This window comes from Triticum aestivum, chromosome 1B, assembly GCF_018294505.1.
Source record: "Triticum aestivum cultivar Chinese Spring chromosome 1B, IWGSC CS RefSeq v2.1, whole genome shotgun sequence".
NCBI lineage: Eukaryota > Viridiplantae > Streptophyta > Magnoliopsida > Poales > Poaceae > Triticum > Triticum aestivum.
In genome coordinates this window covers 448160894-448172281 of record NC_057795.1, presented here as the reverse complement: position 1 = coordinate 448172281, position 11388 = coordinate 448160894, and positions in this window count along the sequence as shown.

The window sequence follows — 11388 nt, the reverse complement described above, 5'->3', positions numbered from 1 at the left end:
TTAGTTATGAGCTTATATGGGCAATGGAGCAAACAAATTGGCCTAAATTGTTGAATTCTCTCAGCACTGGACACTTTAGGCAGGAGGGTAATAATCCTGTAGTTAAGACGTTTCACATCAAGCTTACCTTGATGAAAATGGTCAAACAGGGCCATAATATCTTCCTTAACTATATCCCAACAGACCTGACAAAGTTCAACAGGGATATTATTAGGCCCGGGGGCCCTGTTTGGAGCCATGTCAAACAGGGCATCCTTAACTTCTTGTTCTGTAAATTCTCGACAGAGATCCCTATTATCCTCTACAGAAAGCTTGTCATCATCAGTCCATGTCTTAGGATTAAGATGAAACAAGTTACCAGGAGCTGGGCCAAAAAGGTCTCTGTAAAAACCAGTGGCATGGGCAATCAAATCATCAGTACCCTCTATGGTAACATCATCACCCATCTTAAGAGAATGGATGGTGTTTTTACGTTTGCGACCATTGGCAATCTTATGATAGTAGTCTGTATTCAAATCCCCTTTCAGGAGCCAACGCTCATGAGATTGTTGCAGCCAGAAGATCTCTTCATTGACAAGCAACTCGTGTAACTCAAAGTTGGCATCCATCTTCCTACTATATAGCTCAGGAGGAAGTGGTCCATCTTCTTTGAGCTCTTCGAGCATGGATAGCTCCATTCTAAGGTCCTCCTTCCTCTTCTTATTATGACCATATCTATCTGAACCCCACCCTTTGAAAAAGGTTTTGAATCTTTTCAGTTTGATATTCAGGATGTCTATGGGGTCAGAAGATTTAACTTTTCTAGTCCAGATCTGTCTGACTAGCGGCAAAAAACTATCGTCTTTAACCCAGGAAAGATCAAAGCAAAACTCCCTTGGCTTGGGGGCATCTCTCCCCTCCTCTCCCGTTGAAATAAGCAAAGGGTTGTGATCAGATATCTCACGAACTAGTTTCCGAACAGATGCAAGCGGAAACATGTCTTCCCATTCTTTAGACATGAGGATACGATCTAGTTTTTCCAAAGTGGGATGGGCCTGTTGGTTTGTCCAGGTATATTTACCCTCGTTAATGTGGATCTCACGAAGAGCTAAGGTATTGATGATAGAATTAAATAGGTCCGAAGACTTGTGGTTATTAAGCTTCTTGTTCTTCTCACCAGAGTGTCTCAGGATATTAAAATCGCCCCCAACAATGTAGGGTACACGCATCCCAATACAGGTAGAAGCTAATTCAACCAGAAAGTCTCCTTTCAATTCTTCATGGGCTGGTCCATAAACTACTATTAAACCCACTTCAGCTTACTGGGTCTGTCCAGCAACACCAAGTGTAGCATATGTTTCCCCTTAACACAGGAAATAATTTCTAGTTTATCACTCCTCACACCACATAAGATGCCGCCAGATTTCCCAACAGAATGGATCCAGTTCCACTGGAAGGATCCAAAAGGGTCAATTCTCCTCAAGCACTTAGGGGAGAAATTCTTCTTCATAGTCTCTTGCAGTCCCAGGAAATCAAGGGAATGGTCACTAATCACGTCCGAGAGGCAGGTGGCCATCCCTTTCTTTCCTACCCCTCGACAGTTCCAAATGAGGCCTCTCATTTGGAACGTTTCTTATGAAAATTGGACCGAGTAACGCTACCAGGAGGCATTGTAGGGTTACAGCTCATATCTTTCTCTAGAGCATGGCTTTTTTGACTTCTAGTCACAGGTCTAGAAGTTTTAATACCTAATTTTCTTTTATTATTTTTCTTAGATTTACTAGAAGAGATCTTTTCTAGAACATGCTCTTCTTGATCAAGCCATTCTAGATCCACAGGATTACTTCTACCCAACCCATCAACTATCACAATATCTTCATCCATTCCCTGAGCAATGGAATCAATCTTGCTCTTGTTAACTAACTCCCCTCTCACAGTCTCTAGCTCTCTGATAATATCCACAGAAGTGAACGAATCATCAGGTATATCCACCCCCATTCTACTAGCTCTACTCACTAGCTCATAATCGGATAAGACAGCAAAAGAATTTTTACAAGCAGGTTTTGAAGTACCTTCAGGGTCTTTTTTGCAGGCCAGCTTCACCGCCCATTCTTCCATCTTGTCCTGCATTCTGGATGCGTTACGCTTGCTGAACCTGAGTGTAGCTTCAGTTGCAAGAGGAGGCGTGAGGACAAACTCCTCAGAGTGGTCCGGGGATGGGATTTGTACCACATAGTCACTTGAGATTTTCATGCCTGGATGTGTTTCACCCACCACCTCCACAACCTGATCAACATTAATAGTAGTGGCCACAGGATTTAAGATATCAACTTTACAAGCATCGATATTCGCCTGAACATCTTGTGAATCATTCACAGCATTAGTGGTATCAATGGGCACGATCCACTTGGAGGAGTCCAGCTTCTCCTCTCTGATGCAATCATCAATCTCCTTCTGCATAGTTTCAATGAGCAGGGAAGTGTCTGCCCCACTATCAGAAGGTGCTTCCTCCTCAATTTCTTTATTATCAATAGGCAGCAGGCGACAGGCCTTGCCCCCACGATAAGAGTAATCATTTTTGCCAGACTTATACTTATCAGGCGGGCTCTTTTTTTTCTCGTGATGCGTACGCTTCCTCTTAGGAGTGTACTCAGGATTGTTCTTATCATCAGCAACAGGTTCCACAAGCTCTTCATCAACAGGATTTTTAACAAGGATCTCTTCAACTTCATAAGTGAATTTATAGAAACGCCCCCCAAGTACACCTTCAGCAGTGCCAGGCAGTTGGGACACAGATCTGCATCCAATTTTTGCTCTGACAGAGGAAGGACGATTAATGGTCGACATATCTACTTCCAGGGTGATCCCAACCAAGCCCCTCACATAACCTACAACTTTATCAGATTTTTTGTTAGGTGGAATCTTACCGATCCTGACCCATGCAACTTCCATAAGCCTCTCAGAATCAATATCCTCAGACCAGGGAGAAAATTTCACACTAACTCCACATTGTTTGAGTCTAACATGTTCAACAAAAAGAGCTCTATCAACCTCTCTAGGATTTGGCATTCTCATAACAAATTTTTGTGGAGCAAAGAATCTAGCCGAACATCTCCACCCCTGACCCACGTACACACTTAGCTCATGTTCGATATCTTTGGTAGGAGCGGACCCTTCAGTGATAGTGACAACGGTATTGAAAATGCGCTCTCTAGGTTGCCTATCAACACCAAAGTCAGGGATGTAAAAGAAACCTTGCCCTTTGGATTGAAAAGCACACATCGCAGGGGTGTATTCCCATGGAAAGAATTCATTGCAAACAACATACAGGTGACCCCTCTTCTTGCATCGATCACAAAGAGCTTGCGGGCATCTAGCAGTGAAGTGGCCAGGGGTATTGCAGATCTGACAGACATCGAAAGAGGGAACGTGAGTACCAGAGGAAGTGTGAAGATCTCGATCCCCCGCCGCGGCCTTTTTCTTGGTGGAGACGCGCGGATCCATGTCGTCGCTGCCCAGGACTCCCTGCCTCCCATGCGAGGAAGGGGCCGTCAGCTTCCCCGCCGCCTCCACCTCGACATGCATCTGCCCTGCCTCCGTGTTGCCCTCCCAGCGGGACTGGCGAACAATGGCAGGGCGCTCGCCGGCGGCCTCATCCCACTTGTCGAATCCAGATCCTTCAGATCCAGATGCTCTGGTTGAGGACGAATGCACCACCTCCGGCTTGCGCTTCCACACATGGTCGAATCCACGACCACGACCGCGGTCGAAACGACCAGCCTCGCTGCCATGGCGACCCGCACCGAAACCCTCTCCTCTCATCTCAGCAGCTCTAGGCAGATCAAGTGGATTTGTGGGACGGGGAGAGGCAACTACTTGAGCGAATGATCGGCTATCACCACGAATCTTGCCCTCCCACCAGGCGAAGGACTGACGAACCCTAGATCTAACAGGAGGCGGAGCGCTCCAAAAGTGAGCGAAACCCTCGTCCAGATCCAAAATGGGAGATGGGGCGCCGATGCGGGCTTTATATGCGCGGCGCCCCCGGAAACCCTAGGTCCGCTGCGCTCATGGCGGTCGGATGCGCCCTCCCCCACGTGTCGCGCATCAGGGCCATGGCGGCTCGGCGCGCGCCCGAGGACCCCGGGTCCTTCTGTCACGGGAGGTGGGTGGCGACGCGCACCTAGGGACGTGCGCCCGCGCTCGTGCCTGTGTACCGCGGTGGCCCTAGCCCCCGAACGTGACGGTCCCGCAGCGTGAGTCGACGTACCCTCGCCGGAAAACGCGGAGATCGCCGGAATTCTGTCCAAAACCCTCGCGAAATGGCACGGGAAAAGGAACGATGCCGCCAATGTCGATGAACTCACCTTCCTTGAGGAAGCGCGCATCAATCGTGTAGCCCGTGGCGTCGAGCAGGACGATCCTGAGAGCCCCACATCTGAGCCACAGTTCGCCGTCATCGAATCGGACCTACCTCGCCGTGGCAAAGTTGGCCGCGTAGCGGACTCGCCAACGAACGTCGCTCGCCATCCTCACTCCGGATCACCACCAGCCGTCTGAACTTCTCTTGTAACCACATCATCGAGTCAAATAATGGGGCAACTGAACCACATACATAAACAACCATAAACAAATATGAGACTACAACCACGAACCTATGCCTAAAAAATTCCGTCAAAGCCGCATCCTAACTTATCGTCGTTGGTCATGCTCCACGCCGGGCCCCTGTGGACCTCCGTGAGCTGAAGCTGGAACACAACGGGCGGCTGCATCTCGCAAGCCATATCCCTCGCTGGCGAATTCATGGTGCTGGCCAGCGACTGCAACCTCGGGCTGCAGTGCCCGTCCCTCTACTAGGTGCCACAGCTGGGCAGGCAGCGGCAAGTGGCGACGACATGACTTGATTCATTCGTAGCTATCACCGCTAACTTGATTTGGGAATGCCTTGTATTTTCCTAATCACATCATCTGGGTAGCTTTCCTAATCACGGCAAGCTCAATTTGAGTAATTGATTTGTATTTTGAGTTTTTGACACATCTTTTGACATGTAGATGGATGACTTTTATTTTGACAATTTTTCACAAGTAAATGGATGACTTGTATTTTGGCAGATTTTTTTACATGTAGATACTTGTATTTTTATTAAATGTGTCTTGTCTGTATTTGACGCCAAAATCAATATACTTGAGTGTTGAGATGAACAAATCCATTCCGTTCCATCCCAGAAACCAAACACCAAAATGTAATCATTCCATTCCTCTGAACTGCTCATACCAAACATAAGGACGGAACCGACCCATTCCGGTGGAATGGAACCATGACATTACATTTCACTTCGTTCTTGAACTAAACACGCCCATAGTTCTCGATAGACAACATCAAGAAATTCGACCATTGAAATACTTGCAAAAACCAATAGAAGATCAAATCTTTGTTGAGTCATGTGTATATGAGATTGGCAATCGCGCATTATATTGTGAGGGCACCACCTTGATTTAGGTAGACAGTCGATAAGTAGCTCCTGTCAAGGGTGATGACCTTACTCGTAAAGGCTTGAAAGAAGGAGCTATTGAAGGTGACGAGGATGTCATGGATAATACCCATGGACCCACGTCGACAAAGAACATGGCTAGAAGAACATCTAAACTCCTCGACAACGCCTGATCAAGTGACACAGAGATTGAAAGTTGAGTTGAGGACTTCGAAGCAACACCACCATCACCGTTGGAGCATGTCGCCACGACACCAAAGCCGAACAAAAAAGATCTTACTACACAACAAAAGAGGGACAACAATCACAGCGCTCGAGCCGAAGGGGAGATTGATTTGGAATATAAGACTATACTTAATCTAGACGTGTCCTAGCTGGGAGAATGGCTCTCGCGTGCGCTGGCTCTGGCGACGCCCCCGTCGCCTCGGCGGCGCCGCCGCCGCTACCGCCCTCGCCCCTGGCCTCGCCCGCGGCCGGCCCGCCGGCTCCTCCCTCGCCCGACCCCCCGTCGTCGCCTCTGGCTGCTCCTCTGCATGTGTCCTGGGCGGACCTCGCCGAGGCTGCCGACGTTGCCGCGGGCCGCCCCATCGCCTGCCGCGACCGCATCCCGCCCCGTCCCCCGGTCCGGCCACCTCCGTCCGTCCCAGCCGGCGGCCCGACTCCCAAGGGTGGGAGTTCGGCCTCCCGCGGGACCGATCGGCGCCACCGGCGGCCTCCGGGCGTGCTTCCGTCTCCTAGGTCAAAATGGGATGCCTTGGGGTCTCGGGCCTCCCCCCGGCGGCGTCGTGCTGGCGGCTGGGGCGTCGCCGGCCACGCTGACCGCGGTGCGGCGCTCGCCTCCTGGCGGTCCCCTGCGCTGCCGACGTCCGCCTCTGCTCCGGCCGGCCCGTCGCCGGCGGCGGCGCTCGCGCTCTCGGGCATCCTGGTCCGGAAAGCCCCCTTCCGCCCCTTCATCTTCGCCTTTGGTTCTGCTCCCTCCCTGTCTCCGGCCGGCCGGCGTGCCGTGCCCTGGCCGCGCCGCCCCCTCCCGGCCCGGCGGTGACCTCCGCGGCGGCGCCTGGGGAAACCCTCGTGCCCCGGTTGGTTGCCCCAGGCCGGTCGTTTCGGGCCGCTCTGCTTCTGGGCCGGCCTGGGGCCCATCCTGTTGGGCCTCCCCTCGGGCTGTCGGCCGCTGGGCCCCCAGGTGGGATGCGGGCCGCCATCCACTGCGTGGGCCGGCCGCCCAGTCCCGCCGCGCATAGTGCGGCCCAGCTGCGCCCCCTGGTGCGGCCTGGCCCGTTCCGGCGCGCGATATGGCCTCCTGTAGGGTTTCCTCGTGCCTCTCGTGCCCCGCCCCTCGCTCCCCACCCTGCCGCTTCGCCAGCCGCCTTCCTCGTCCCCTCCGGCCATCGCGCCTCCTCGCCACCCCCTCCTCCGCCGGCCATGCCCCGGGAGTGGGGTGATGCCGAATCCCGCCCGAAGCGACGCGCGGATGACCGCCGCGACCCTCCGCGCTCATCCCCCAACGGCCTCCGGCGGGAGGCTGACCTCCGAAGTCAGCTCACCTCCCGCCCGGCTCGCCGTTCGCCTGTGCGCGACTCCCGCGACTCCCGTCGCTCCCCTCCCCGCCAATCTCGCCGCTCCTCGCCGCGGGGTGACCGCTCCCACTCGCCTGCCCGCCGGGATCCTCCTCGGGGGGACTCTCAGGACCGGGGCGACTCGCCTGGCCAGCGCTCCCCCGCCCGAGGCCGGTCTCCGACCCGGCGCTCGCCGGTCCGCGATGGCCGTGGCTACCGCCGGTCCTCTCCCCCGCGTCAAGCTCCTCCCGCTTTCGAGACCACCGCCCGTGAAAACCGGCGGTACCAGCCCCCGCGCGCCCAAGCCGCTTTCCCGCCCTCCAACGGAGGCAATGGGAACCGTGGGCACCCGGGTGCTAAGAAGAAGAAGAAGAAGAAGGGGCCGCCTCGCCCCCCTCCTGCCGCCTCCTCCGTCGCCGTGGCGACTCTGGCCTCGGGGGTCGTCGCCGCCTCCGAGGGTCCGCCGTGCTTCAACCGCAGCTTGCCAGGCTACTTCCAGGTGGCTTGCCCCAACCCACTGACCTGCTACCTCTGCAAGGAGGCCGAGCACCCCGCGGTTCTCTGTCCGGAGCGCCCGATCACGGAGGAGATCATGATGTACGGTCACAACATCGAGGACATGGGCTTCTTCCACATCGAGGTGCCGGAGCTTCCGCCTCCCTCCCCCTCGCTCCTGGCCCTTGTGACGGTCGTGGGGGAGGGCGTCGCCACTCCGGCTCTGATCGAGGCCGAGCTCAACCACCTCTGCCGATGCAAGTGGGATTGGCAGGTGACCTCCACCGCGCCCAACGCCTTCTCGGTGATCTTCCCCGACGCCATGAGCATGGGCTTCTGCACCCACAGCGTCAACATCACCTTGGCCCTCAACGGGATTGTGGTGAACATCTCCGAGCCGAGGTGGGATCCCAAGGCCGTGGCGGTCCTGGACACTGCTTGGCTCCTCATCGCCGACCTCCCTGACGTGGCCCGGTCTGAGCGAGTCATTCGCAGTATGTCCAAGATCCTGGGCAAGGTGGTGGTGGTCGACGAGCTCTCTTTGTGCAAGGAGGAGGAGGTCCGAGTCAAGGTGAAATGCCTCGACGCCTCCAAGCTCCACACCATGTTTCGGGTCTTCTTCAACGACGACGGTTACGACCTCACCATCTGCCCCGAGCCGCCGAACCATATCGGCCGCCCCCGCCTCTCCGCCGACAGCCTCCAGGGGGCGGGCCCGCGGGTGCCGATGGCTCCCATCACCGTCGCCCCCGCCACTCCCGCTTCAACGACAACGAGGAGGACGACAACATCTCTGAGCGTTCCCGCTCTCCGTCTCGTGAGCCCGTTAACCCCCCCTCGGGCCACGGCGACTCTGGACAGGGCCACACCCGGGTCTCCGCCGCGGACCTCGCGGTGGCCCTTCAGCTGGCCGCTCCCCCATGGCGCCCTCTCCCCCTGCCTCGGAGTTGGCCAGTGACATCTCGAGTGTGGGTCTGCTCGTCGTGCCCCCCTCTTCGCCCCGCTCTCCGTCCGCAGACTCCGCTCACCGCCCCTCTCCGTTAGGACCGGAACCACCGTCCCCCCCCGACTCTGACCCCCCTGGTCCTCACGGGTGGTGACGGCGGTACACCACCCCTCGGCGAGCCCTCTCCAGTGCCCCCGCCCGCGAGGGAAATGTTGGGCGACACCCTGTAGCTTGTTGCCCCGCTCCCCCCGCTGGTGGCCCCCGACGCCCACCCCACCTCCCCGGCCTCCCTGGCTTCGGCGATGGCCGTGGTCGTCACCTCGCCAGTCTCCGCGGTCCCTCCTCAGACGGTGGCATACACCAGGCGGCCCCACTCCTCCTCGACGTCGGTGACTGTGTCTCGCCGCAGCGCCCGCCTTGATGCGGCTCGCCTGGCCGATGCCTCGGTCCCGTCCATCGCTAAGCGGGCTGAGATCCGGGCGGCTTCCCGGAACCTCGAGTCAGGTGTGGATCCCGCCCTTCCCAGTTCTTCTTGTTCCCTTTCCGTGCTTGAGGTCGTTCCTCTTCGACACCTAGCCAAGGTGGCCACTGACTCGGCCATCGTTTTCAGGGGGGAAGTGGGTCCCCCCTTAGAGCAGATCGCGGCCATTAGGGCTCGCGAGATCCTTGATGGCAAGTTGGCTGAGACTCGGGCTCGCCTAAGTAGGACCCCTGAGGAGCAGACTGCACGTATCGCTGGTCAGCCCCCTCCGGTGGTCGACGGGGCTATTCATGGGCGCACTCGGTCCCGCACTGCTGCTCTCCGCGCCCAAAGCGCTTCTCGTGTTCTGGGGTCAAGCAGCCCCCCGATGGGGGTTTAGATGCGGTCCCTTTTTTGGAACATCCGCGGCTTCAGCCATGATGGCCGCCGCCGCCAACTCGTCGAGTTCGTACGCGACGAACACATTGACATCATTGCGATCCAGGAAACCATGCGTACTGAGTTCTTCCTCCATGAGCTTGATTGCCTCAGCTCCCACCTTTTCGCCTGGCATTGGCTCCCTTCTAGTGGGACCACGGGCCACTCCGGTGGCATCCTCTTGGGGGTTAAGGATGCCACCTTCAAGGTGGGCAGCATGGACCGGGGCGAATTCTTCGTTAGTATGGAGATCTTTGAGCGGGCCCTGAACTTCAAATGGGAGGTCGTGATTGTCTATGGTCCGGCGGATCACCGCCGTTCCCCGACCTTCCTTGCGGAGCTCCACCAAAAGATCTCCGCCTTCCTCCTCCCAGTAGTTGTGGGCAGAGATTTTAACCTCATCCGTTCTCCGGATGAGAAGAATATTGATAGGATTAACCTCCCCCGGATGCAGTTGTTCAATGACTGGATCGCGGAGCTCGGCCTCCGAGAGATCGAGAGAACGGGGGCGAGATTTACCTGGACTAACCGCCAGGCCGACCCGACACAATCCGTGCTAGATCGTGTCCTAGTTTCCCCAGAATGGGAATTGAGGTGCCCCCTGACCTCGCTACGGGCGATTACCCGCATTGGGTCGGACCACGTCCCTCTCCTCCTATCCTCCGCGGACGAGCACCCCCCTGCCCGTCTCGGTTTCGGTTTGAGTCCTTTTGGCTCAATCAAGCCAGCTTTCGGGATGCGGTCTCGGCTTGTTGGACACTTGCCCACGCCTCTCCCCATCGCTCCATGTCCACCATCGACTCTTGGCACTTCCGCGCCAAGCTTGCCCGCCAATTCATGAAGGGCTGGGGTGCCAATCTTGGCTGTGACCTCCACGAGCGTAAAAGATCTCTCCTGCTGGCTATCCAAGCTCTGGACGCTCGGGCCGATTCCTCTGGGCTTTCTCCGGATGAGTGGATGCTGAGATATGATCTTGAGGATCGGCTATCCTCCATCTACACCGATGAGGAGGCATACTGGAGGGTGTGTGGTACCCAGCGATGGGTGCTCCGTGGCGATGCGAACACTGCCTATTTCCAGGCGGTTTCGAATGGCCGACGCCGAAGAAACTCCATCCACTACTTATGGGTGGATGACGTCCCCCTTGTCCGCCCCGCGGCCATTCGGGCTCATGTAGACGGCTTCTACAAAGCCCTCTTTACCCCCACCCCTTGGGGTGGGGCTAGTCTCGCCCCCGACACCTGGACGGGGGTGCAGTTGGTTTCCGACGAGGCCAACGCGGCCCTTGTTGCCCCCTTCGCCGAAGACGAGGTCCTTGCGGCCATTAAAGATATGAACCCCTCCTCGGCCCCGGGTCTGGATGGACTGCCTGTTACGTTCTTTAAAACGTTCTGGCAAACAGTCAAACTGGAGGTCATGGCCTTATTCGAGGAGTTCTATTCGGGCTCTATGGACCTTGGACGCCTCAACTATGGGATCATTACCCTCATCCCAAAGGTTCCGGGCACCTCTGATATTCGCCAGTTCCGTCCCATCACTGTGATTAACGTGATATTTCGGATCCTGGTCAAAGGGTACGCCAATAGGGTGACCCTGCTTGCTAACTCGATCACTCACCCGAACCAATCGGCCTTCATCCAAGGCCGATTTATTCTAGATGGCGTGTTGGTCTTCCATGAAGTCCTTCACGAAGTCCGGGTGAAACATCATCGCGCTGTCTTCCTGAAGCTAGATTTTCATAAAGCCTATGATACTGTCCACTGGCCTTTCCTTCGGGAAGTGCTGCTGCGTAAGGGCTTTGACGACCACTGGGTGACTCGCGTGATGCAATTAGTCTCCTGTGGGCGGACTGCGGTTAACATAAACGGCGAGATTGGACCATACTTCCCCACTCTTTGTGGGGTTCGTCAGGGTGACCCGCTCTCGCCTTTCCTGTTCAACATGGTGGTGGATGCTCTGGCCGCCATCCTGGATAAGGCCAAGGGTGCCAGCCATATCCGTGGCATTGTCCCCCACCTAGTC